Source organism: Oncorhynchus tshawytscha, unplaced genomic scaffold (genome assembly GCF_018296145.1).
Source record: "Oncorhynchus tshawytscha isolate Ot180627B unplaced genomic scaffold, Otsh_v2.0 Un_contig_3458_pilon_pilon, whole genome shotgun sequence".
NCBI classification, from domain to species: Eukaryota; Metazoa; Chordata; class Actinopteri; order Salmoniformes; family Salmonidae; genus Oncorhynchus; species Oncorhynchus tshawytscha.
This window is the reverse complement of record NW_024609763.1, coordinates 168,110-190,291: the sequence shown is the minus strand read 5'-3', so window position 1 is coordinate 190,291 and position 22,182 is coordinate 168,110. Positions and strand designations below refer to the sequence as shown.

General features: G+C 51.4%; 1 protein-coding gene across 2 annotated transcripts in view; it reads right to left on the bottom strand.

Moving 5' to 3' along the window:
- Positions 1-22,182, bottom strand: part of LOC112240198 (parvalbumin alpha) — a 62,391-nt gene that overhangs the window by 4,726 nt on the left and 35,483 nt on the right. The window contains exon 1 of one of the 2 annotated variants that reach the window (XM_042317725.1): positions 10,265-10,419. The exons of the other annotated variant lie outside the window; for it this stretch is intronic. The gene's annotated coding sequence lies outside the window, so the exon portion shown is untranslated. Of the gene's footprint in view, positions 1-10,264; positions 10,420-22,182 lie in introns of those variants that run through there. 2 annotated transcript variants of the gene reach the window in all.

Here is a 22,182-nt window from a genome sequence, read left to right as displayed (position 1 = left end):
GGGAGGAGAGGGGGAAAGGAGGGGAAGGGGGAGAGGAGGGGAGAAAGGAGGAGAGGGAGGGGGAAAGGAGAGAGGAGGGGGAAAGGAGGGGAGGGAGGGGGGGGAGAAGGGAGGGGGGGAAAGGGAAGAGGGGAGGGGGAAAGGGGAGAGGAGGGGGAAAGGGGAGAGGAGGGGGAAAGGGGAGAGGAGGGGGAAAGGAGGAGGGGGAGGAGGGGAAAGGGGGGAGAGGAGGGGGAAGGGGAGAGGAGGGGAGGGGGAGAGAGGAGGGGGAAAAAGGAGGAGAGGAGGGGGAAAGGAGAGGAGGGGGGAGAAGGAGGGGGAAAGGGGAGGGGGAGAGGGGAGGAGAGAGGAGGGGGAAAGGAGGGAGGGGAGGAGGGGAGAGGGGGGGGGGAGGGGGAGAGGAGGGGAGAAAGGGGAGAGAGGGGGAAAGGGGGAGGGGGGAGGGAGGGAGGAGAAAGGAGAGAGAGGGGGAGGGGGGAAAGGGGGAGGGGGGAAAGGGGGAGAGGGGGGAAAAGGGGGGAGGGGAGGAGGGGGAGGGGAGAAGGGGAGGGAGGGGGAAGGGGGGGAGGGGGAAAGGAGGGGGGAGGGGGAAAGGGGGGGGAGGGGGAAAGGAGAGAGGGGGAAAGGAGAAAGGAGGGGGAAAGGGGGGAGGGGGAGGAGGGAAAAGGGGGGGAAAGGAGGGGAGGGGGAGAAAGGAGAGAGGAGGGGAGAAAGGGGAGAGGAGGGGAAAGGAGAGAGGAGGGGGAAAGGAGAGAGAGGGGGAAAGGAGGAGGAGGGGGAGGGGGAAAGGGGAGAGGAGGGGGAAAGGGGAGAGGAGGGGGGAAAGGGGAGAGGAGGGGGAAAGGGAGAGGAGGGGGAGGGGGGGGAAAGGAGAGAGGAGGGGGAAAGGGGAGAGGAGGAGGGGAAAGGGGAGAGGAGGGGGGAAAGGGGAGAGAGGAGGGGAGAAAGGGAGAGGAGGGGGAAAGGGGAGGGAGGGGGAAAGGAGAGAGGAGGGGAGGAGGGGGAAAGGAGGGGGAGGGGGGGAAAGGGAGAGGAGGGGAAAGGAGAGAGGAGGGGGAAAGGGGGGAGGAGGGGGAAAGGGGAGAGGGAGGGGGAAAGGGAGAGGAGGGGAAAAGGGAGAGGAGGGGGAAAGGAGAGGAGGGGGGGAAAGGAGGAGGAGGGGGGAAAGGAGAGAGGAGGGGGAAAGGGGGAGGAGGGGGAAAGGGAGGGGGAGGGGGGAGGGGGAAAAAGGGGGGGAGGAGGGGAGAAAGGGGAGGAGGAGGGGGAGGGGGAGGGGGAAGGAAAGGAGGGGGAGGAGGAGGAGGGTAGAAAGGAGGGGAGGGGGAAAGGAGAGAGAGGGGGAAAGGGGAGAGGAGGGGGAAAGGAGAGAGGAGGGGGGGGAGAGGAGGGGGAAAGGGGAGAGGAGGGGGAAAGGGGAGGAGGGGGGGGAGGAAAGGAGGGAGGGGGGAGGGGAGGGGAGGGAAAGGAGGAGGGGGAAAGGAGGGGGAAAGGGGAGAGGAGGGGGAAAGGAGAGAGAGGAGGGGGAGGGGAGAGGAGGGGGAGGGGAGGGAGGGGGAAAGGAGAGAGGAGGGGGAAAGGGAGAGAGGGGGGAAAAGGAGAGAGGAGGGGGGGAGGGGGGAGGAGGGGGGAGGAGAGGGAGGGGGAAAGGGGAGGAGGGGGAAAGGGGGAGAGGAGGGGGAGGGGAGAAAGGAGGGGGAGGAGGGGGGGAAAGGGGGGGAGGGGGGGGGGGAGAGGAGGGGGGAGGGGGAAAGGAGGGGAGGGGGAGGGAAAGGGAGGGGGAAAGGGGAGAGGAGGGGAAAGGGAGAGGGAGGGGAAAGGAGAGGGGGGGGAAAGGGGAGAGGAGGGGAGAGGAGGGGGAAAGGGGAGAGAGGAGGGGGAAAGGAGAGAGGAGGGGGAAAGGGGAGGGGAGGGGGAAAGGAGAGAGGAGGGGGAAAGGGGGGAGGGAGGGGGAAAGGGAGAGGAGGGGGAGGGGGAGGGGGAAAGGGGAGAGGGGGGGGAGGGGAGAAGGGGGGAGGAGGGGAGGGAGAGGAGGGGGGAGGGGGAAAGGAGGGGAGGAGGGGAGGGGAAAGGAGGGGAGAAAGGGAGGAGGGGAGGAGGGAGAAAGGAGGGGAGAAAGGAGGGGGGGGGGAGGAGGGGGAGAGGAGGGGAGGAGGGGGAAAGGAGGGGAGGAGGGGGGGGGAAAAGGAGAGAGGAGGGGGAAGGGGAGAGGAGGGGGGAAAGGGGAGAAAGGAGGGGGAAAGGGGAGAGGAGGGGGAAAGGAGAGAGGGGGGGAAGAGGGGAGGGGAGGGAGGGGGAAAGGAGAGGGGGAGGGGGAAAGGGGAGAGGAGGGGGAAAGGGGGGGGAGGAGGGGGAAAGGGGGGGAAAGGGGAGGGAGGGGAGAGGGGGGGGGGAAAGGGGAGAGGAGGGGGAAAGGAGAGGAGGGGGGAGGGGAGAAAGGGGGAAAGGAGAGAGGAGGGGGAAAGGGGAGAGGAGGGGGAAAGGAGAGAGGAGGGGGAAAGGAGAGAGGGGGGGAAAGGGGAAAGGAGAGAGGGGGGGAGGGGGGGGGGAGGGGGGGGGAAAGGGGAGGGGGGAGGGGGAAAGGGGGGAGGAGGGGGAAAGGAGGGGAGGAGGGGGAAAGGGGAGGGGGGGAAAGGGGAGAGGAGGGGGAGAAAGGGGGGGGAGGGGGGGAAAGGGGAGAGGAGGGGGAAAGGAGAGGAGGGGAAAAGGGGAGAGGAGGGGGGGGTAAAAGGAGGGAGGAGGGGAGGGGAGAGGAGGGGGAAAGGAGAGAGGAGGGGGGAAAGGAGAGGAGGGGGAAAGGGAAAAGGAGGAGGAGGGGGAGGGGGGGAAAGGGGAGAGGGGGGGAAAGGGGAGGGGGAGGGGGAGGGAAGGGAGGAGGAGGGGGGGGGAAAGGGGAGAGGAGGGGGAAAGGAGAGAGGAGGGGGAAAGGGGAGAGGAGGGGGAAAGGGGAGGGGGGGGGAAAGGAGGGAAAGGAGGGGGAAAGGGGAGAGGAGGGGGAAGGGGAGAGGAGGGGAGAAAGGAGAGAGGGGGGGAAAGGGGAGGGAGGGGGAAAGGAGAGGGGAGGGGGAGAGGAGGGAGGGGAGGGGGAAAGGAGAGAGGAGGGGGAGAGGGAGGGGGAAAGGGGGAGAGGAGGGGGAAAGGAGGGGAGAGGGGGGGAGGGGGGAGGGGAGAGGAGGGGGGAAAGGGGGAGGGGGAAAGGAGGAGAGGAGGGGGAAAGGAGGGGAGGGTAGAAGGGGGGAGGGGGGAGAGGGGGGAAAAGAAGAGAGGAGGGGGAAGGGCAGAGGAGGGGGAAAGGGGAGAGGAGGGGGAAAGGGAGAGAGGAGGGGGAAAGGGGAGAGGAGGGGGGGGAAAGGGGAGGGGGAAAGGGGAGAGGAGGGGGAAAGGGAGAGAGGAGGGGGAAAGGAGAGAGGAGGGGGGAAAGGAGAGAGGAGGGGGGAAAGGAGAGAGAGGGGAGAGGGGGGAGGGGAGAGGGGGGGAAAGGGGAGAGGAGGGGGGAGGGTAGAAGAGGGAGGGGAGGAGGGGGAAAAGGAGAGAGGAGGGGGAAAGGGGAGAGGAGGGGGAAAGGGGAGAGGAGGGGGAGGGTAGAAAGGGGGAGGAGGGGGAAAGGGGAGAGGGGGGGAAAGAGGTAGAGGAGGGGGGAGGAGAGAGGAGGGGGAAAGGAGGGGAGGGGGAAAGGGGAGAGGAGGGGAGAGGGGAGAAAGGAGGGGAGAAAGGAGGGGAGGGGAGGAGGGAGAAAGGAGGGGAGGAGGGGAGAAAGGGGGGAGGAGGGGGAGGGGTAGAAAGGAGGGGAGGAGGGGAAAAGGAGGGGGAGGAGGGTAGAAAGGAGGGGAGAAAGGAGAGGGAGGGGGGGGTAGAAAGGAGGGGAGGAGGGGAGAGAGAGGGGGCAAGGGGAGAGGAGGGGGAAAGGGGAGAGGAGGGGGGAGAGGAGGGGGAAAGGAGTGAGAGGAGGGGGAAAGGGGAGGTGACATGGAGGAGGGGGAAAGGAGAGAGTCTAGGACATGGAGGTGGAGAGGAGGGGGGATGGAGGTGGGGGGAAAGGGGAGAGGAGGGGGAAAGGGGAGAGGAGGGGGAAAGGAGGTGAGGAGGGGGAAAGGAGGTGGAGGGGAGGAGGGGGAAAGGAGGGAGGAGGGGGAAAGGAGAGGAGGGGGAGGGTAGAAATGGAGGGGGAGGGGAGGGGAGAGAAAGGAGGGAGGAGGGGAGAAAGGAGGGGAGAAAGGAGGGGAGGGGAGGAGGTAGAAAGGAGGGAGGGAGGGGGAAAGGAGGGAGAGTCTATTAGAAAGGAGGGGAGGAGGGGAGAAAGGAGGATGAGGTGGGGGAGGGAGGGGAGGAGGGTGAGGGAGGGGTCTAGTGACATGGAGGAGAGAGAGTCTAGTGACATGGAGGTGGAGAGGAGGGGGAGGGGAGTGACATGGAGGTGGGGGAAGGGCAGAGGAGTGACATGGAGGTGGATAGAGTCTAGTGACATGGAGGTGAGGGGGGAGAGTCTAGTGAGGAGGGGATAAGGGGACAGGAGGGGAGAAATGGAGGTGGATAGAGTCTAGTGACATGGATAGAGTCTAGTGACATGGAGGTGGAAAGGGGAGAGGGGGAAAGAGGAGTGACATGGAGGGGATAGAGTCTAGGACATGGAGGTGGGATAGAGTCTAGTGACATGGAAAGGGGAGAGGAGGGGGGAAAGGAGTGACATGGAGGGGGGTCTAAAGGGGAGAGGAGGGGGGAAAGGACCAAAGGCCATAGATTATACATGGAGGTGCATAAATAACGATTGTGAACAGAGGTGCAATGATAATCAACAAGATTCTTCCCAAGACAAATCAAGCCTGATTAGGCTAGTGACATGGAGGTGGATAGAGTCTAGTGACATGGAGGTGGATAGAGTCTAGTGACATGGAGGTGGATAGAGTCTAGTGACATGGAGGTGGATAGAGTCTAGTGACATGGAGGTGGATAGAGTCTAGTGACATGGAGGTGGATAGAGTCTAGTGACATGGAGGTGGATAGAGTCTGGAGTGACATGGAGGTGGATAGAGTCTAGTGACATGGAGGTGGATAGAGTCTAGTGACATGGAGGTGGATAGAGTCTAGTGACATGGAGGTGGATAGAGTCTAGTGACATGGAGGTGGATAGAGTCTAGTGACATGGAGGTGGATAGAGTCTAGTGACATGGAGGTGGATAGAGTCTAGTGACATGGAGGTGGATAGAGTCTAGTGACATGGAGGTGGATAGAGTCTAGTGGAGGTGGATAGAGTCATGGGAGGTGGATAGAGTCTAGTGACATGGAGGAGTGGATAGAGTCTAGTGACATGGAGGTGGATAGAGTCTAGTGACATGGAGGTGGATAGAGTCTAGTGACATGGAGGTGGATAGAGTCTAGTGACATGGAGGTGGATAGAGTCTAGTGACATGGAGGTGGATAGAGTCTAGTGACATGGAGGTGGATAGAGTCTAGTGACATGGAGGTGGATAGAGTCTAGTGACATGGAGGTGGATAGAGTCTAGTGACATGGAGGTGGATAGAGTCTAGTGACATGGAGGTGGATAGAGTCTAGTGACATGGAGGTGGATAGAGTCTAGTGACATGGAGGTGGATAGAGTCTAGTGACATGGTTGTGTGTGTGGTTGTGTCTATTGTGGTGTGTGTATGTTTGTGTATGTGTGTGGTTGTGTGTATGGTTGTGTATGGTTGTGTGTGGTTGTGTGTGTGGTGTGTGTGTGTGTGTGACATGTGTGTGTGTGTGTGTTTGTATGGTTGTGTGTGTGTGTGTGTATGTTTGTGTATGTGTGTGGTTGTGTGTGGATGAGTCTAGTGACATGGAGTGTGTGTGTGTGTGGTGGTTGTGTTTGTATGGTTGTGTGTGTGTGTGTGTGTTTGTATGGTTGTGTGTGTGTGGTTGTGTGTGTGTGTGTGTTTGTATGGTTGTGTGTGTGTGTGTGTGTGTGTGTTTGTATGGTTGTGTGTGTGTGTTTGTGTGGTTGTGTGTGTGTTTGTATGGTTGTATGGTTTTGGCAGAAACGTGTATGAGGAGACTGTGACTAATTAAATGTGAAAATAGCTCTCTCTCTCTCTCCCTCTCTTAATCTCTCTCTCTCTCTCTCTTTCTTCATCTCCCCCCTTTCTATCTCGCCCCCTCCTCTCTCTACCTTGGTAACAGATATATTTTGAAATCTAACTCTGTCCATCTGTCTGTCTGTTGGACTTTTCTATAAATAGTACAGTATGGACCAAGACATCCGCCAAGGACGCAGCCAAGGCCCATATCTCTCATATCTCTCATATCTCCCATATCTCCCATATCTCTCATCTCTCATATCTCCCATATCTCTCATATCTCTCTATCTTCATATCTCCCATATCTCTCACATCTCTCATATCTCCCATATCTCTCATATCTCTCATATCTCTCATATCCCCCCTATCTCTCATACTCTCTCCCATCACTATCTCCCATATCTCCCATATCTCTCATATTCTCACTTTCTCACATAAATCTCTCATATCTCTCATATCATCTCTCATATCTCTCATATCTCTCCACATCTCTCATATCTCCCATATCTCTCATATCTCTCACATCTCTCATATCTCCCATATCTCCCATATCTCCCATATCTCTCATATCTCTCATATCTCTCATATCTCTCATATCTCCCATATCTCTCATATCTCTCATATCTCCCATATCTCTCATATCTCTCATATCTCTCATCTCCCATATCTCTCATATCTCCCATATCTCTCACATCTCTCATATCTCCCATATCTCTCATATCTCCCATCTCTCATATCTCTCATATCTCCCATATCTCCCATATCTCCCATATCTCTCATATCTCTCATATCTCTCATATCTCCCATATCTCCCATATCTCTCATATCTCTCATATCTCCCATATCTCCCATATCTCTCATATCTCCCATATCTCCCATATCTCCCATCTCCCATATCTCTCATATCTCCCATATCTCCCATATCTCTCATATCTCTCATATCTCCCATGTCTCCCATGTCTCATATCTTCTATATTTAGGAGGTGATAAGCAGAAAATCTTGAAATCCACCAAGCAAGATTTCTGGAGAAGCTAAAAGTTTGGGGAAAGTTCCCAGAATATTGTAACCCTGCCGATAGTATCTTTATGTGTCCTGTATCTTCTATATATTCCAGGTCTCTTGTGGCTTCTGTGTCCTACCGGTATGTTGTCATCATGATGTTAGCATGTTAGCATGTTGTCATGCTTGTGGCTAAGCGCTAAGGGGTGTGGCACATGAACCTCAGTCATCTTCGGCATCTACGTACATGTGTGTGGTGTGTCAGAAGTAAAACAACTTGTGTTCCACAGCAAGTCACGAACCCAACCCTTATAGTATGTTTATTGAATCAACAGCTACACTTATCGGAGGTAAAACAAGCTGTTTCAAAGCTACCTAACCCTTCTAGCAGTATGGGGTTACCAGTGGCATCTTCATGTGTTTCAAAGCTACCTAACCCTTCTAGCAGTATGGGGTTACCAGTGGCATCTTCATATGTTTCAAAGCTACCTAACCCTTCTAGCAGTATGGGGTTACCAGTGGCATCTTCATATGTTTCAAAGCTACCTAACCCTTCTAGCAGTATGGGGTTACCAGTGGCATCTTCATATGTTTCAAAGCTACCTAACCCTTCTAGCAGTATGGGGTTACCAGTGGCATCTTCATATGTTTCAAAGCTACCTAACCCTTCTAGCAGTATGGGGTTACCAGTGGCATCTTCATATGTTTCAAAGCTACCTAACCCTTCTAGCAGTATAGGGTTACCAGTGGCATCTACATATGTTTCAAAGCTACCTAACCCTTCTAGCGGTATGGGGTTACCAGTGGCATCTTCATGTGTTTCAAAGCTACCTAACCCTTCTAGCAGTATGGGGTTACCAGTGGCATCTACATATGTTTCAAAGCTACCTAACCCTTCTAGCAGTATGGGGTTACCAGTGGCATCTTCATATGTTTCAAAGCTACCTAACCCTTCTAGCAGTATGGGGTTACCAGTGGCATCTTCATGTGTTTCAAAGCTACCTAACCCTTCTAGCAGTATGGGGTTACCAGTGGCATCTTCATATGTTTCAAAGCTACCTAACCCTTCTAGCAGTATGGGGTTACCAGTGGCATCTTCATATGTTTCAAAGCTACCTAACCCTTCTAGCAGTATGGGGTTACCAGTGGCATCTTCATATGTTTCAAAGCTACCTAACCCTTCTAGAATCTTTAACAGTTCCACTTCATCACAGGTAAAACAACTTCTCCAGTTGTCTTTGACATCTACACACATTCGGTATATGATTGACAGCGACCCGAACCCTTCTGGCACGTACACAGGGGGTCGAAGGTTAGTGTAGCCCACTCGAGGTAAAACAACGTGACGATTAGTCTTGACAATGTGAGCCTTCCACTGCAGGGTACTATGTCACGTCAAGTGGTGTACAACTCTACGACATAGAACTGTATTTATGCCTCTGTAAGTCATTGAGAACACATTAGCTTTTACAATAACGACCTGACCACGAAGGAGCAATATAACTAACTACAACAAATTTGTTAGCTAAAGTGACATATACTGTTAACTACAATGGTCAAATGTCTTATTTTTTAACATTATTTTAACAGGACCATGGCCCAATCCCAAATCCATCCCTAAGCCCTATTTCCAGCATTTGTGGAGATCTGAGAGGATTCGATTGGTATAAGCAATATGGTAATAGCTTCATCTTGCCCTATGATAGGCTAGGTTGAAGTGTCACCATATTGCTTATACCAATCAAATCCTCTCGGATCTCCACAAGCTGATGAAGGGCTGATAGATGGATTTGGGATTGGGCCTGTGTTGTGTGGGTTGTCTTTAGGGGACACCCAGATGTCCTCTCTCTCTATCAGATGGTGCAAAGCCTCTTTTTAATGGGATGTTTACCCCAATAGTAGCTATTTATCACCGTGTTGGGTGACGGGCGTTGAAATGAGGTGCTGCTATAGTCCTAAATTTGACCGGCTTCAGGTTTGTGTCATATATCGGTCAAATAGAATATGATGTATGTGTCTATGATGTATGTGACTATGATGTATGTGTCTATGATGTATGTGAGTATGATGTACGTGACTATGATGTACGTGACTATGATGTATGTGGTTATGATGCATGTGACTATGATGCATATGACTATGATGTATGTGACTATGATGTATGATGTATGTGAGTATGATGTATTGCACTGGGTAATATTTCAAACTTGACATCGTATAACAGTTGTATAAGTCATGGAGTTGTACATGTCTTGGTTTAAAGTATATAAGCACACGCGCACACACACTGTAAGGGATTTCTTCCGAAGAGGAGAGGTGAAAAGGATCGGAGGACCAATATGCGGCGTGGTAAGTGTCCATGGTTCTTTTAATAAGAAATAGTACACATGAACAACTGAATACAAAAACAATAAACGTGGAATGAACGAAACCCAAAACAGTACCGTGTGGTGAAAAACACAGACACGGAAACAATCACCCACAAAACCCAACACCAAACAGGCTACCTAAATATGGTTCCCAATCAGAGACAATGACTAACACCTGCCTCTGATTGAGAACCATATCAGGCCAAACACAGAAACAGACAAACTAGACACACAACATAGAATGCCCACTCAGATCACACCCTGACCATACAAAACATAGAAACATACAAAGCAAACTATTGTCAGGGTGTGACACACACACACACGTGTCTTGGTCTACAGTCGCACACGCAGTCATATTTTGGCTGAGTGGACAGGAGAGTGACATCTCCAAGCAGACCATAGAATACTAGAACCATTGTTTCAGGAATATTCTAAGAATTACAAATATCCTGAGGATTCCGTCTGGGTCAGAACTGGGACTTAGAATAGCTGCAGGTTTTAAAATGGAATTCTACCAACATCCAGCCATTCAAGAACACAGAGTCACTACCCAGAATTGTCTATACATGCTGTTTGAATTCACAGCATACTACATATCAACCTGTCCAACACTTCTGAAAACAACGATCCTTTTCTAACACAAGATGACCAAAAACAAACCAATGTAAAGTGAATAAAGAACATTATTTTTCTGCGAGTTTGGACATCAGGCATTAACTACAGACCCCAACCAGACAGTATTTGCTTACAATAATTAATAAGAGTTAGTAATAATTATGCATCCAGTCTCGTGAACCAATGACAACCAATCCCACAACCCAGACCTTTCAATGACCAACCTTACCTGGCTAGTGAGGGACTAGACACTGGAAAGAGACAGAGACAGAGATGGAGAGAGTGAGGGAGAAGTGAAGGAGAAAAAGAGACAGGGGCAGGAGTTGAGATAGTGGACACCCCCCTCTGTTACCCTATCAGTCTTATATATCACACATACACACATATGTAGACACACACACACACACACACACACACACACACACACACACACACACACACACACACACACACACACACACACACACACACACACGCCTCTGTCGTATTAGATGGTGTTTATAATGTTATTTATTTAGCATTTATTTTGGGAGAGTATGGGAGAGGGACAGGGGTTCAAGACATGACGTACTAACACAGCCCTAGGGTCAGATCACTTTCTCAACATTACTAACCAATCAACCACTACTATTAATAAAACATTTATTTGCTGTCCTCACTATCTACCTCACTATCTACCTCTCTACCTTTCTACCTCACTATCTACCTCTCTACCTCTCTCCCTCATGATCTACCTCTCTACCTTGCTGTCCTCACTATCTACCTCTCTACCTTTCTCCCTCACTATCTACCTCAATATCTACCTCTCTACCTCAATATCTACCTCTCTCCCTCACTATCTACCTCTCTCCCTCACTATCTACCTTTCTACCTCACTATCTACCTCTCTACCTTTCTACCTCACTATGTACCTCTCTACCTCTCTATCTACATGTACCTCTCTCCCTCACTATCTACCTCTCTACCTTTCTACCTCACTATGTACCTCTCTATCTCTCTATCTACCTCTCTCCCTCACTATCTACCTCTCTACCTCACTATCTACCCCTCTACCTCTCTCCCTCACTATCTACCTCTCTCCCTCACTATCTACCTCCACCTCTCTATCTACCTCTCTCCCTCACTATCTACCTCTCTCCCTCACTATCTACACTCCCTCACTATCTACCTCTCTACCTCTCTCCCTCACTATCTACCTCTCTTCCTCACTATCTACCTCACTCCCTCACTATCTACCTCTCTACCTCACCTTGTACCGCTCTACCTCAATATCTACCTCTCTACCTCACTATCTACCCCTCTACCTTGATACCTCACTATCTACCTCTCTACCTTTCTACCTCACTATGTACCTCTCTACCTCTCTATCTACCTCTCTCCCTCACTATCTACCTCCACCTCTCTCCCTCTCATCTACCTCTCTCCCTCACTATCTACCTCTCTACCTCACTATCTACCTCTCTGCCTCACTCTACCTCTACCTCTCTCCCTCACTATCTACCTCTCTACCTCTCTCCCTCACTCTCTACCTCTCTCCCTCACTATCTACCTCACTCCCTCACTATCTACCTCCACCTCTCTCCCTCACTATCTACCTCACTCCCTCACTATCTGCCTCTCTACCTCACTATCTACCTCTCTACCTCAATATCTACCTCTCTACCTCACTATCTACCCCTCCCTCACTATCTACCTTGATACCTCACTATCTACCTCTCTATCTTTCTACCTCACTATGTACCTCTCTACCTCAATATCTACCTCTCTCCCTCACTATCTACCTCCACCTCTCTCCCTCTCATCTACCTCTCTCCCTCACTATCTACCTCTCTACCTCTCTATCTACCTCTCTGCCTCACTCTACCTCTACCTCTCTCCCTCACTATCTACCTCTCTACCTCTCTCCCTCACTCTCTACCTCTCTCCCTCACTATCTACCTCACTCCCTCACTATCTACCTCCACCTCTCTCCCTCACTATCTACCTCACTCCCTCACTATCTGCCTCTCTACCTCACTATCTACCTCTCTACCTCACTATCTACCTCTCTATGTACCTCTCTACCTCTCTATCTACCTCTCTACCTCACTATGTACCGCTCTAACTCACTATCTACCTCTCTACCTCACTATGAACTGCTCTACCTCACTATCTACCTCTCTACCTCACTATCTACCTCTCTACCTCAATATCTACCTCTCTCCCTCAATATCTACCTCACTATCTACCTCTCTCCCTCACTATCTACCTCTCTACCTCTCTCCCTCACTCTACCTCTACCTCTCTCCCTCACTCTCTACCTCTCTCCCTCACTCTCTACCTCTCTACCTCACTCTCTCTCTTTCTCTCCCCTTTCTCTCTTGCTCTCTCTCTCTCCCCCTTCTCTCTCTTTCGCTCAAGGGTTCCACATTCTTCGGTTCTGCTGGCGGCTAGCTGAATTTGGCTAGGTGACCCAAATGAGTGTGATCGCATACTCCCTCAAAATAGTCTGATTTAATCTAAGATAACTCAAGAAATATAGTAATCAAAGAAAATACAGCTGACCTTGGTAGCCTGTTTCTGCAGTCTTTTTAGTAGCCTGTTTCTGCAGTCTGCTTGGTAGCCTGTTTCTGCAGTCTGCTTGGTAGCCTGTTTCTGCAGTCTGCTTGGTAGCCTGTTTCTACAGTCTGCTTCTTAGGCTGTTTCTGCAGTCTGCTTGATAACCTGTTTCTACAGTCTGCTTGATAACCTGTTTCTGCAGTCTGCTTGGTAGCCTGTTTCTGCAGTCTGCTTGATAACCTGTTTCTACAGTCTGCTTGATAACCTGTTTCTGCAGTCTGCTTGGTAGCCTGTTTCTGCAGTCTGCTTCTTAGACTGTTTCTGCAGTCTGCTTGATAACCTGTTTCTACAGTCTGCTTGGTAGCCTGTTTCTGCAGTCTGCTTGGTAGCCTGTTTCTGCAGTCTGCTTCTTAGGCTGTTTCTGCAGTCTGCTTGATAACCTGTTTCTACAGTCTGCTTGATAACCTGTTTCTGCAGTCTGATAACCTGTTTCTGCAGTCTGCTTGGTAGCTTGTTTCTGCAGTCTGCCTGTTTCTGCAGTCTGCTTGGTAGCCTGTTTCTGCAGTCTGCTTCTTAGACTGTTTCTGCAGTCTGCTTGATAACCTGTTTCTGCAGTCTGCTTGATAACCTGTTTCTGCAGTCTGCTTGGTAGCCTGTTTCTGCAATCTTCTTGGTAGCCTGTTTCTACAGTCTGCTTGGTAGCCTGTTTCTGCAGTCTGCTTCTTAGCCTGTTTCTGCAATCTTCTTTGATAACCTGTTTCTGCAATCTTCTTGGTAACCTGTTTCTGCAGTCTGCTTGGTAGCCTGTTTCTGCAATCTTCTTTGTAGCCTGTTTCTGCAATCTGCTTGGTAGCCTGTTTCTGCAGTCTGCTTGGTAGCCTGTTTCTGCAATCTTCTTTGTAGCCTGTTTCTGCAATCTTCTTGGTAGCCTGTTTCTGCAGTCTGCTTGGTAACCTGTTTCTACACCCTCTCTGCCTAGCTGGAAGGAACTGATATAACATGTATATAAATGGTTTATTTACACAATATATACACTACCGTTCAAAAGTTTGGGGTCATTTAGACATGTCCTTGTTTTTTTTTCATCTCCCTCTCTACCTGTCTCCTTTATCTCCCCCTTCATCTCCCTCTGTCAATCTGTATCTCTCTCTACCTCTCTCCTTCATCTCCCCCTGTCAATCTGTATCTCTCTCTACCTCTCTCCTTCATCTCCCCCTGTCAATCTATATCTCTCTCTACCTCTCTCCTTTATCTCCCCCTGTCAATCTGTATCTCTCTCTACCTGTCTCCTTTATCTCCCCCTGTCAATCTGTATCTCTCTCTACCTGTCTCCTTTATCTCCCCCTTCATCTCCCTCTGTCAATCTGTATCTCTCTCTACCTCTCTCCTTCATCTCCCCCTGTCAATCTGTATCTCTCTCTACCTCTCTGCTTTATCTCTCCCTTCATCTCCCTCTGTCAATCTGTATCTCTCTCCCCATCTCCCTCTATCAATCTGTATCTCTCTATCCTTTATCTCTCCTTCAATCTCTTTAAAAGGCTCCCCCTCTCTCTCACTTCCCCTCATCACTTGCTTCGTCCTTCTCATCTTCCTCAGACTATATTTATCAGTCTTTCTTGCCAGCTGCTGTCAACCAAGGCCAGCAGAGCTAGATCCATCTCTCTGTGGCTGCTCACTGTCAAAGGTGTGTGTGTGTGTGTGTGTGTAATATCCCAGACATACTCCCTATGACACAAAGAGGGAGTCAAAATCCTGGGCCACAGCTGTCTGTCTGTCTCTCTCCCCACCTCTCTCCCTCTCCATATTGGTTGACCCCCCCGTTCCTCCTGTTCTGTTCTCTCTGTTTCCCTCCTTCCCTCCCCCATTCCTTCTCTCTGTTTCCCTCCCTCCCTGTCTCCCCCATTCCTTCTCTCTGTTTCCCTCCCTCCCTGTCTCCCCCATTCCTTCTCTCTGTTTCCCTCCCTCCCTGTCTCCCCCATTCCTTCCTCTGTTTCCCTCCCTCCCTGTCTCCCCCATTCCTTCTCTCTGTTTCCCTCCTTCCCTCTCCCCCATTCCTTCTCTCTGTTTCCCTCCTTCCCTGTCCCCCCTCCTTCCTTCTCTCTGTTTCCCTCCTCCCTGTCTCCCCCATTCCTTCTCTCTGTTTCCCTCCTTCCCTCTCCCCATTCCTTCTCTCTGTTTCCCTCCCTCCCTGTCTCCCCCATTCCTTCTCTCTGTTTCCCTCCTTCCCTGTCCCCCATTCCTTCTCTCTGTTTCCCTCCCTCCCTGTCTCCCCCATTCCTTCTCTCTGTTTCCCTCCCTCCCTCCCTCCCCCATTCCTTCTCTCTGTTTCCCTCCTTCCCTGTCTCCCCATTCCTTCTCTCTGTTTCCCTCCCTCCCTCCCCCATTCCTTCTCTCTGTTCCCCCTCCCTCCCTCCCCCATTCCTTCTCTCTGTTTCCCTCCCTCCCCCATTCCTTCTCTCTGTTTCCCTCCCTCCCTGTCTCCCCATTCCTTCTCTCTGTTTCCCTCCCTCCCCCCCATTCCTTCTCTCTGTTTCCCTCCCTCCCCCATTCCTTCTCTCTGTTTCCCTCCCTCCCTCCCCATTCCTTCTCTCTGTTTCCCTCCCTCCCTCCCCCATTCCTTCTCTCTGTTTCCCTCCCTCCCTCCCTCCCCCATTCCTTCTCTCTGTTTCCCTCCCTCCCCCATTCCTTCTCTCTGTTTCCCTCCCTCCCTCCCCCATTCCTTCTCTCTGTTTCCCTCCCTCCCCCCCCATTCCTTCTCTCTGTTTCCCTCCCTCCCCATTCCTTCTCTCTGTTTCCCTCCCTCCCTGTCTCCCATATTCCTTCTCTCTGTTCATCATGCTGTTTCCCCATCTATTGCATTACCCTGCATCAGCACTTTCCTGAAGTATGGACATGCTACAGAGAGGGGGAAATGGAGAGAGAGAGGGAGGCAGAGAGGGGGAAATGGAGAGAGAGAGGGAGGCAGAGAGGGGGAAATGGAGAGAGAGAGAGGGAGGCAGAGAGGGGGAAATGGAGAGAGAGAGGGAGGCAGAGGGGGGAAATGGAGAGAGAGAGGGAGGCAGAGAGGGGGAAATGGAGAGAGAGAGGAGGCAGAGAGGGGGAAATGGAGAGAGAGAGGGAGGCAGAGAGGGGGAAATGGAGAGAGAGAGGGAGGCAGAGAGGGGGAAATGGAGAGAGAGGGGAGGCAGAGAGGGGGAAATGGAGAGAGAGGGGAGGCAGAGAGGGGGAAATGGAGAGAGAGAGGGAGGCAGAGAGGGGGAAATGGAGAGAGAGAGGGAGGCAGAGAGGGGGAAATGGAGAGAGAGGGAGGCAGAGAGGGGGAAATGGAGAGAGAGGGGAGGCAGAGAGGGGGAAATGGAGAGAGAGGGAAGCAGAGAGGGGAATGGAGAGAGAGAGGGAGGCAGAGAGGGGGAAATGGAGAGAGAGGGGAGGCAGAGAGGGGGAAATGGAGAGAGAGGGGAGGCAGAGAGGGGGAATGGAGAGAGAGAGGGAGGCAGAGAGGGGGAAATGGAGAGAGAGGGAGGCAGAGAGGGGGAAATGGAGAGAGAGGGAGGCAGAGAGGGGGAAATGGAGAGAGAGAGGGAGGCAGAGAGGGGGAAATGGAGAGAGAGTGGGAGGCAGAGAGGGAGGCAGAGAGGGGGAAATGGAGAGAGAGAGGGAGGCAGAGAGGGAGGCAGAGAGGGGGAAATGGAGAGAGAGGGGAGGCAGAGAGGGGGAAAGGGAGAGAGAGAGGGAGGCAGAGAGGGAGGGAGAGAGGGAGGCAGAGAGGGGGAAATGGAGAGAGAGAGGCAGAGAGGGAGGGAGAAATGGAGGCAGAGAGGGGGAAATGGAGAGAGAGAGGGAGGCAGAGAGGGGGAAAGGGAGAGAGAGGGGGAGGCAGAGAGGGAGGCAGAGAGGGAGGGAGAGAGGGAGGCAGAGAGGGGGAAATGGAGAGAGAGGGAGGCAGAGAGGGGGAAATGGAGAGAGAGAGGGAGGCAGAGAGGGGGAAATGGAGAGAGAGAGGGAGGCAGAGAGGAGGCAGAGAGGGGGAAATGGAGAGAGAGAGAGGGAGGCAGAGGGGGAAATGGAGAGAGAGGGAGGCAGAGAGGGAGGCAGAGCAGGGGAAATGGAGAGAGAGAGGGAGGCAGAGAGGGAGGCAGAGAGGGGGAAATGGAGAGAGAGGGAGGCAGAGAGGGAGGCAGAGAGGGGGAAATGGAGAGAGAGGGGGAGGCAGAGAGGGAGGCAGAGAGGGGGAAATGGAGAGAGAGAGGGAGGCAGAGAGGGAGGCAGAGAGGGAGGCAGAGAGGGGGAAATGGAGAGAGACAGGGAGGCAGAGAGGGAGGCAGAGAGGGGGAAATGGAGAGAGAGAGGGAGGCAGAGAGGGAGGCAGAGAAGGGGAAATGGAGAGAGAGAGGGAGGCAGAGAGGCAGGCAGAGAGGCAGGCAGAGAGGGAGGCAGAGAGGGAGGCAGAGAGGGGGAAATGGAGACAGAAACAGTAACGTAAGTCTTTCTGTGTTAAATAAGGAGACGACGGACCAACGGAAGGATAGAGGGTTAATCAAGGGCAAGGCAGAGACAGAAAGACAGATGAAAAGACTCAACTCATTCTAGAGAGAGAGAGAAGTGAAAGCAGCTCAGTTTTAAATGATCCAAGTGCTTTTCAGCAGCAGGTGGAGTGTTACACCCCATGACAGGTGCGATATGGGTTACAACTCAGTGTGTATATTGTGAGCGTGTCTGAGGCCCTGTGGTTTCATGTCTTAGTGGACATGTCTGGATTACATTACCAAGCTAAATCAAATAACATGCCACACACAGGGAACACTCGACCGACACGCATGGCCCTCGATGTTGAAACTCCGTTACCTTGGTAACATGGAGACCTCCAGAGGGGATGAAGGGAAGAAGAAATGAGAGAGAGAGAGATCTTGAAGTACAGTATGAGATGGATGTAGCCTACATGGACTGACTGACACACACACACACACTGGCTTTTATGGTGTTGCATACTATGTTTAGTATGGGCTCTAAAATCCATACTTCATCACTTCATCACATAACACCATCTACAAAGGAGTTAGAAAAAGTCTAGTTAGAACTGTACACTCTCAGAGAAAAAGGGTACCAAGAGAGTTCTTTGGCAGCACCTATAGGATAGATGCAGCACCTTTTGGTTCCAACAAAGGGTTATCCTTTCCACAAAGAGTTCTACATGGAACACAAAAGAGTTCTACCTGGAACCAAAACGGGTTGATTAATAGGGTTCTCCTATGGGGACAGGCGAAGAACCCTTTTAGGTTCTACATAGCACCTTTATTTCTAAGAGTTTAACACATGCTGGGACATAATCTATCTTCACCTCTTAGGTTTGACCTTTGATCTTTTATGTTGTTCTGTAGTAGAATATATTTAGGGATGATTCCATGGGGCCTCCCTTCTCTCCTTCTCTGGGTGTGAAGTAATGGTGAATCCCGGCAAAATGTTCTCACTTCTCTGAATTTTTGTTGGTTTACTATTGTTGGTTTACATTCATGTACAAGGACACACCCAACGGCATACACGTAATATGTAATGTGCAAAAGCGCATAAAACGTACACACACACACACACACACTCACTCACTCACTCACTCACTCACTCACTCACTCACTCACTCACTCACTCACACTCTCACGCACGCACGCACACACTCACACACTCACACTCTCACGCACACACGCACTCACTCACACTCTCACGCACGCACACACACGCACACACTCACACACACACACACGCACACACTCACTCACTCACACTCTCACGCACGCACGCACACACGCACACACTCACACACACACACACACACACTCACACGCACGCACACACCAACTGATGTGACCTTTTTGTGTTAAAAACACACTTGGATGTCTGAAGCTTGGAACAGCCAAGTTATGGGTCTAGTGTGTGTTTCTATTGTGGGCTTCACCACTTGTGTCCAAATAAATATCTACATTTCATCACTGGAGATTTGACACACACACACACACACACACACAATCGGTTTCAAAGTGTCCGTGTAGTCAGTTGGCCACACAGTATGAGAATAGAGAGGGAATTGATATGTCCTCTGTCATCTCTTTAAATGCCCAGATATTGGCAAGGATATATGCATGTACGCACACACTCACACACTCACACATACATGCACAAGCATACACACACTGAGTGTACAAAACATTAAGGACACCTTCCTAATATTGAAGTGTTCCACAGGGATGCTGGCCCATGTTGACTCCAATGCTTCCCACAGTTGTGTCAAGTTGGCTGGATGTCCTTTGGGTGGTGGACCATTCCTGATACACACGGGAAACTGTTGAGCATGAAAAATCCAGCAGCGTTGCAGTTCTTGACACAACCACTGCGTCTGGCACCTACTACCATACTCTTTTCAAAGGCACTTCAATATTTGGTCTTGCCCATAATCACTCTGAATGGCACACATACACAACCCATGTCTCAATTGACTCAAGGCTTAAAAATGACTATTTAACATGTCTCTTCTCCTTCATCTACACTGATTGAAGTGGATTTAACAAGTGACAGGGATCCTAACTTTCCTCTGGTGTCCTTAATGTTTTGTACATTCAGTGTACACTGCTGACTGTTCCCTCTACAAGATGCCTGAATAACTGATGTAGATATGCAGTTAGGAGATGGACATACGGACTATGTACTTTCTCTCTCTCTTTCTCCCCCCCTCACTCTCCCCGTCTCTCTTTCTCTCCCCCATCTCTCTTCGCCCCCTCTCTTCCTCCTCCTCTCTTCTCCCCCTCTCTCTTTCCCCCTCTCTCTTCCTCCCTCCTCTCTCTTCCCCCTCTCTCTTTCCCCCTCTCTCTTCCCCCTCTTTCCACCCCTCTCTCTTTCCCCCTCTCTTCCTCCTCCTCTCTCTTTCCCCCCCCCTCTCTCTCCCCCTCTCTTTCTCCCCATCTCTCTTCCTCCCTCCTCTCTCTTTCCCCCTCTCTCCCCCCCTCTCTGTTTCTCCCTCTCTCTTTCCCCCTCTCTCTTTCTCCCCCTCTTTCTTCCCCCTCTCTCGTTCTCTCCCCCTCTCTCTTCCTCCCCCTCTTTCCCCCTCTCTCTTTCTCCCTCCTCTCTTTCTCCCCTCCCTCTTTCATCCCCCTCTCTTTCTTCCCCCTCTCCCCCTCTCTCTCCCCCCTCTCTCCCCCTCTCTTTTTTCCCCCTCTCTCCCCCTCATTCTCCCTCTTCTCTTTCTCCCCCTCTTTCATCCCCCTCTCTTTCTCCCCCCTCTCTTTCTTCTCTTTCTTCCCCTCTGTCTTCTTCTTTCCCCCTCTCTTTCTTCCCCTCTCTCTTTCTCCCCTCTCTCTTTTCCCCCTGCTCTCTTCTGCTCTTTCTTCCCCCTCTCTCTTCCCCTGTGCTCTCTTCTCCTCTATTCTTTCTCCCCTCTCTCTTTTGCCTCCTCCTCTCTCTTTCTCTCCTACTCTTTCTCTCCCCCTCTATCTTCTCCCTCCTCTCTCTCTCTGCCCCTTCTCTTTCTCTCCCCTTTACTGCTCTCTTCTACCCTTTACTGCTCTCTTCTATCCTATACTGCTCTCTTCTACCCTGTACTGTTCTTTTCTACCCTTTACTGTTCTCTTCTACCCTGTACTTCTATCTTCTACCCTGTACTGTGCTCTTCTACCCTTTACTGCTCTCTTCTACCCTGTACTGCTCTCCTACCCTTTACTGCTCTCTTCTACCCTTTACTGTTCTCCTTTACCCTTTACTGCTCTCTTTTACCCTGTACTGCTCTCTTCTACCCTCTGCTACCCTGTACTGCTCTCTTCTACCCTGTACTGCTCTCTTCTACCCTGTACTGCTCTCTTCTACCCTGTACTGCTCTCTTCTACCCTGTACTGTGCTCTTCTACCCTTTACTGCTCTCTTCTACCCTGTACTGCTCTCTTCTACCCTGTACTGCTCTCTTCTATCCTATACTGCACTCTTCTACCCTTTACTGCTCTCTTCTACCCTTTACTGTTCTCCTTTACCCTTTACTGCTCTCTTTTACCCTGTACTGCTCTCTTCTACCCTCTGCTACCCTGTACTACCCTCTGCTACCCTGTACTGCTCTCTTCTACCCTGTACTGCTCTCTTCTACCCTGTACTGCTCTCTTCTACCCTGTACTGCTCTCTTCTGCCTGTTGTACTGCTCTCTTCTACCCTGTACTGTGCTCTTCTACCCTTTACTGCTCTCTTCTACCCTTTACTGCTCTCTTCTACCCTGTACTGCTCTCTTCTACCCTTTACTGCTCTCTTCTACCCTTTACTGCTCTCTTCTACCCTGTATTGCTCTCTTCTACCCTTTACTGCTCTCTTCTACCCTGTACTGTTCTTTTCTACCCTTTACTGTTCTCTTCTACCCTGTACGGCTCTCTTCTACCCTGTACTGTGCTCTTCTACCCTTTACTGCTCTCTTCTACCCTGTACTGCTGTCTTCTACCCTGTACTGCTCTCTTCTACCCTGTACTGCTCTCTTCTATCCTATACTGCACTCTTCTACCCTTTACTGCTCTCTTCTACCCTTTACTGTTCTCCTTTACCCTTTACTGCTCTCTTTTACCCTGTACTGTTCTCTTCTACCCTCTGCTAACCTGTACTTCTCTCCTCTACCCTGTACTGCTCTTTCTACCCTGTACTGCTCTCTTCTACCCTGTACTGCTCTCTTCTACCCTGTACTGCTCTCTTCTACCCTGTACTGCTCTCTTCTACCCTGTACTGCTCTCTTCTACCCTGTACTGCTCTCTTCTACCCTGTACTGCTCTCTTCTACACTGTACTGTTCTTTTCTACCCTTTACTGTCCTCTTCTACCCTGTACTGCTCTCTTCTACCCTTTACTGTTCTCCTTTACCCTTTACTGCTCTCTTCTACCCTTTACTGCTCTCTTCTACCCTTTACTGCTCTCTTCTACCCTGTACTGCTCTCTTCTACCCTTTACTGCTCTCTTCTACCCTGTACTGCTCTCTTCTACCCTGTACTGCTCTCTTCTACCCTGTACTGTGCTCTTCTACTGCCCTTTACTGCTCTCTTCTCCCTGTACTGCTCTCTTCTACCCTGTACTGCTCTCTTCTACCTTTACTGCACTCTTCTACCCTTTACTGCTCTCTTCTACCCTTTACTGTTCTCCTTTACCCTTTACTGCTCTCTTTTACCCTGTACTGCTCTCTTCTACCCTCTGCTACCCTGTACTGCTCTCGTCTACCCTGTACTGCTCTCTTCTACCCTGTACTGCGCTCTTCTACCCTGTACTGCTCTCTTCTACCCTGTACTGCTCTCTTCTACCCTGTACTGCTCTCTTCTACCCTGTACTGTGCTCTTCTACCCTTTACTGCTCTCTTCTACCCTGTACTGCTCTCTTCTACCCTGTACTGCTCTCTTCTACCCTGTACTGCTCTCTTCTACCCTGTACTGTTCTTTTCTACCCTTTACTGCTCTCTTCTACCCTGTACTGCTCTCTTCTACCCTTTACTGCTCTCTTCTACCCTTTACTGCTCTCTTCTACCCTTTACTGCTCTCTTCTACCCTTTACTGCTCTCTTCTACCCTGTACTGCTCTCTTCTACCCTTTACTGCTCTCTTCTACCCTTTACTGCTC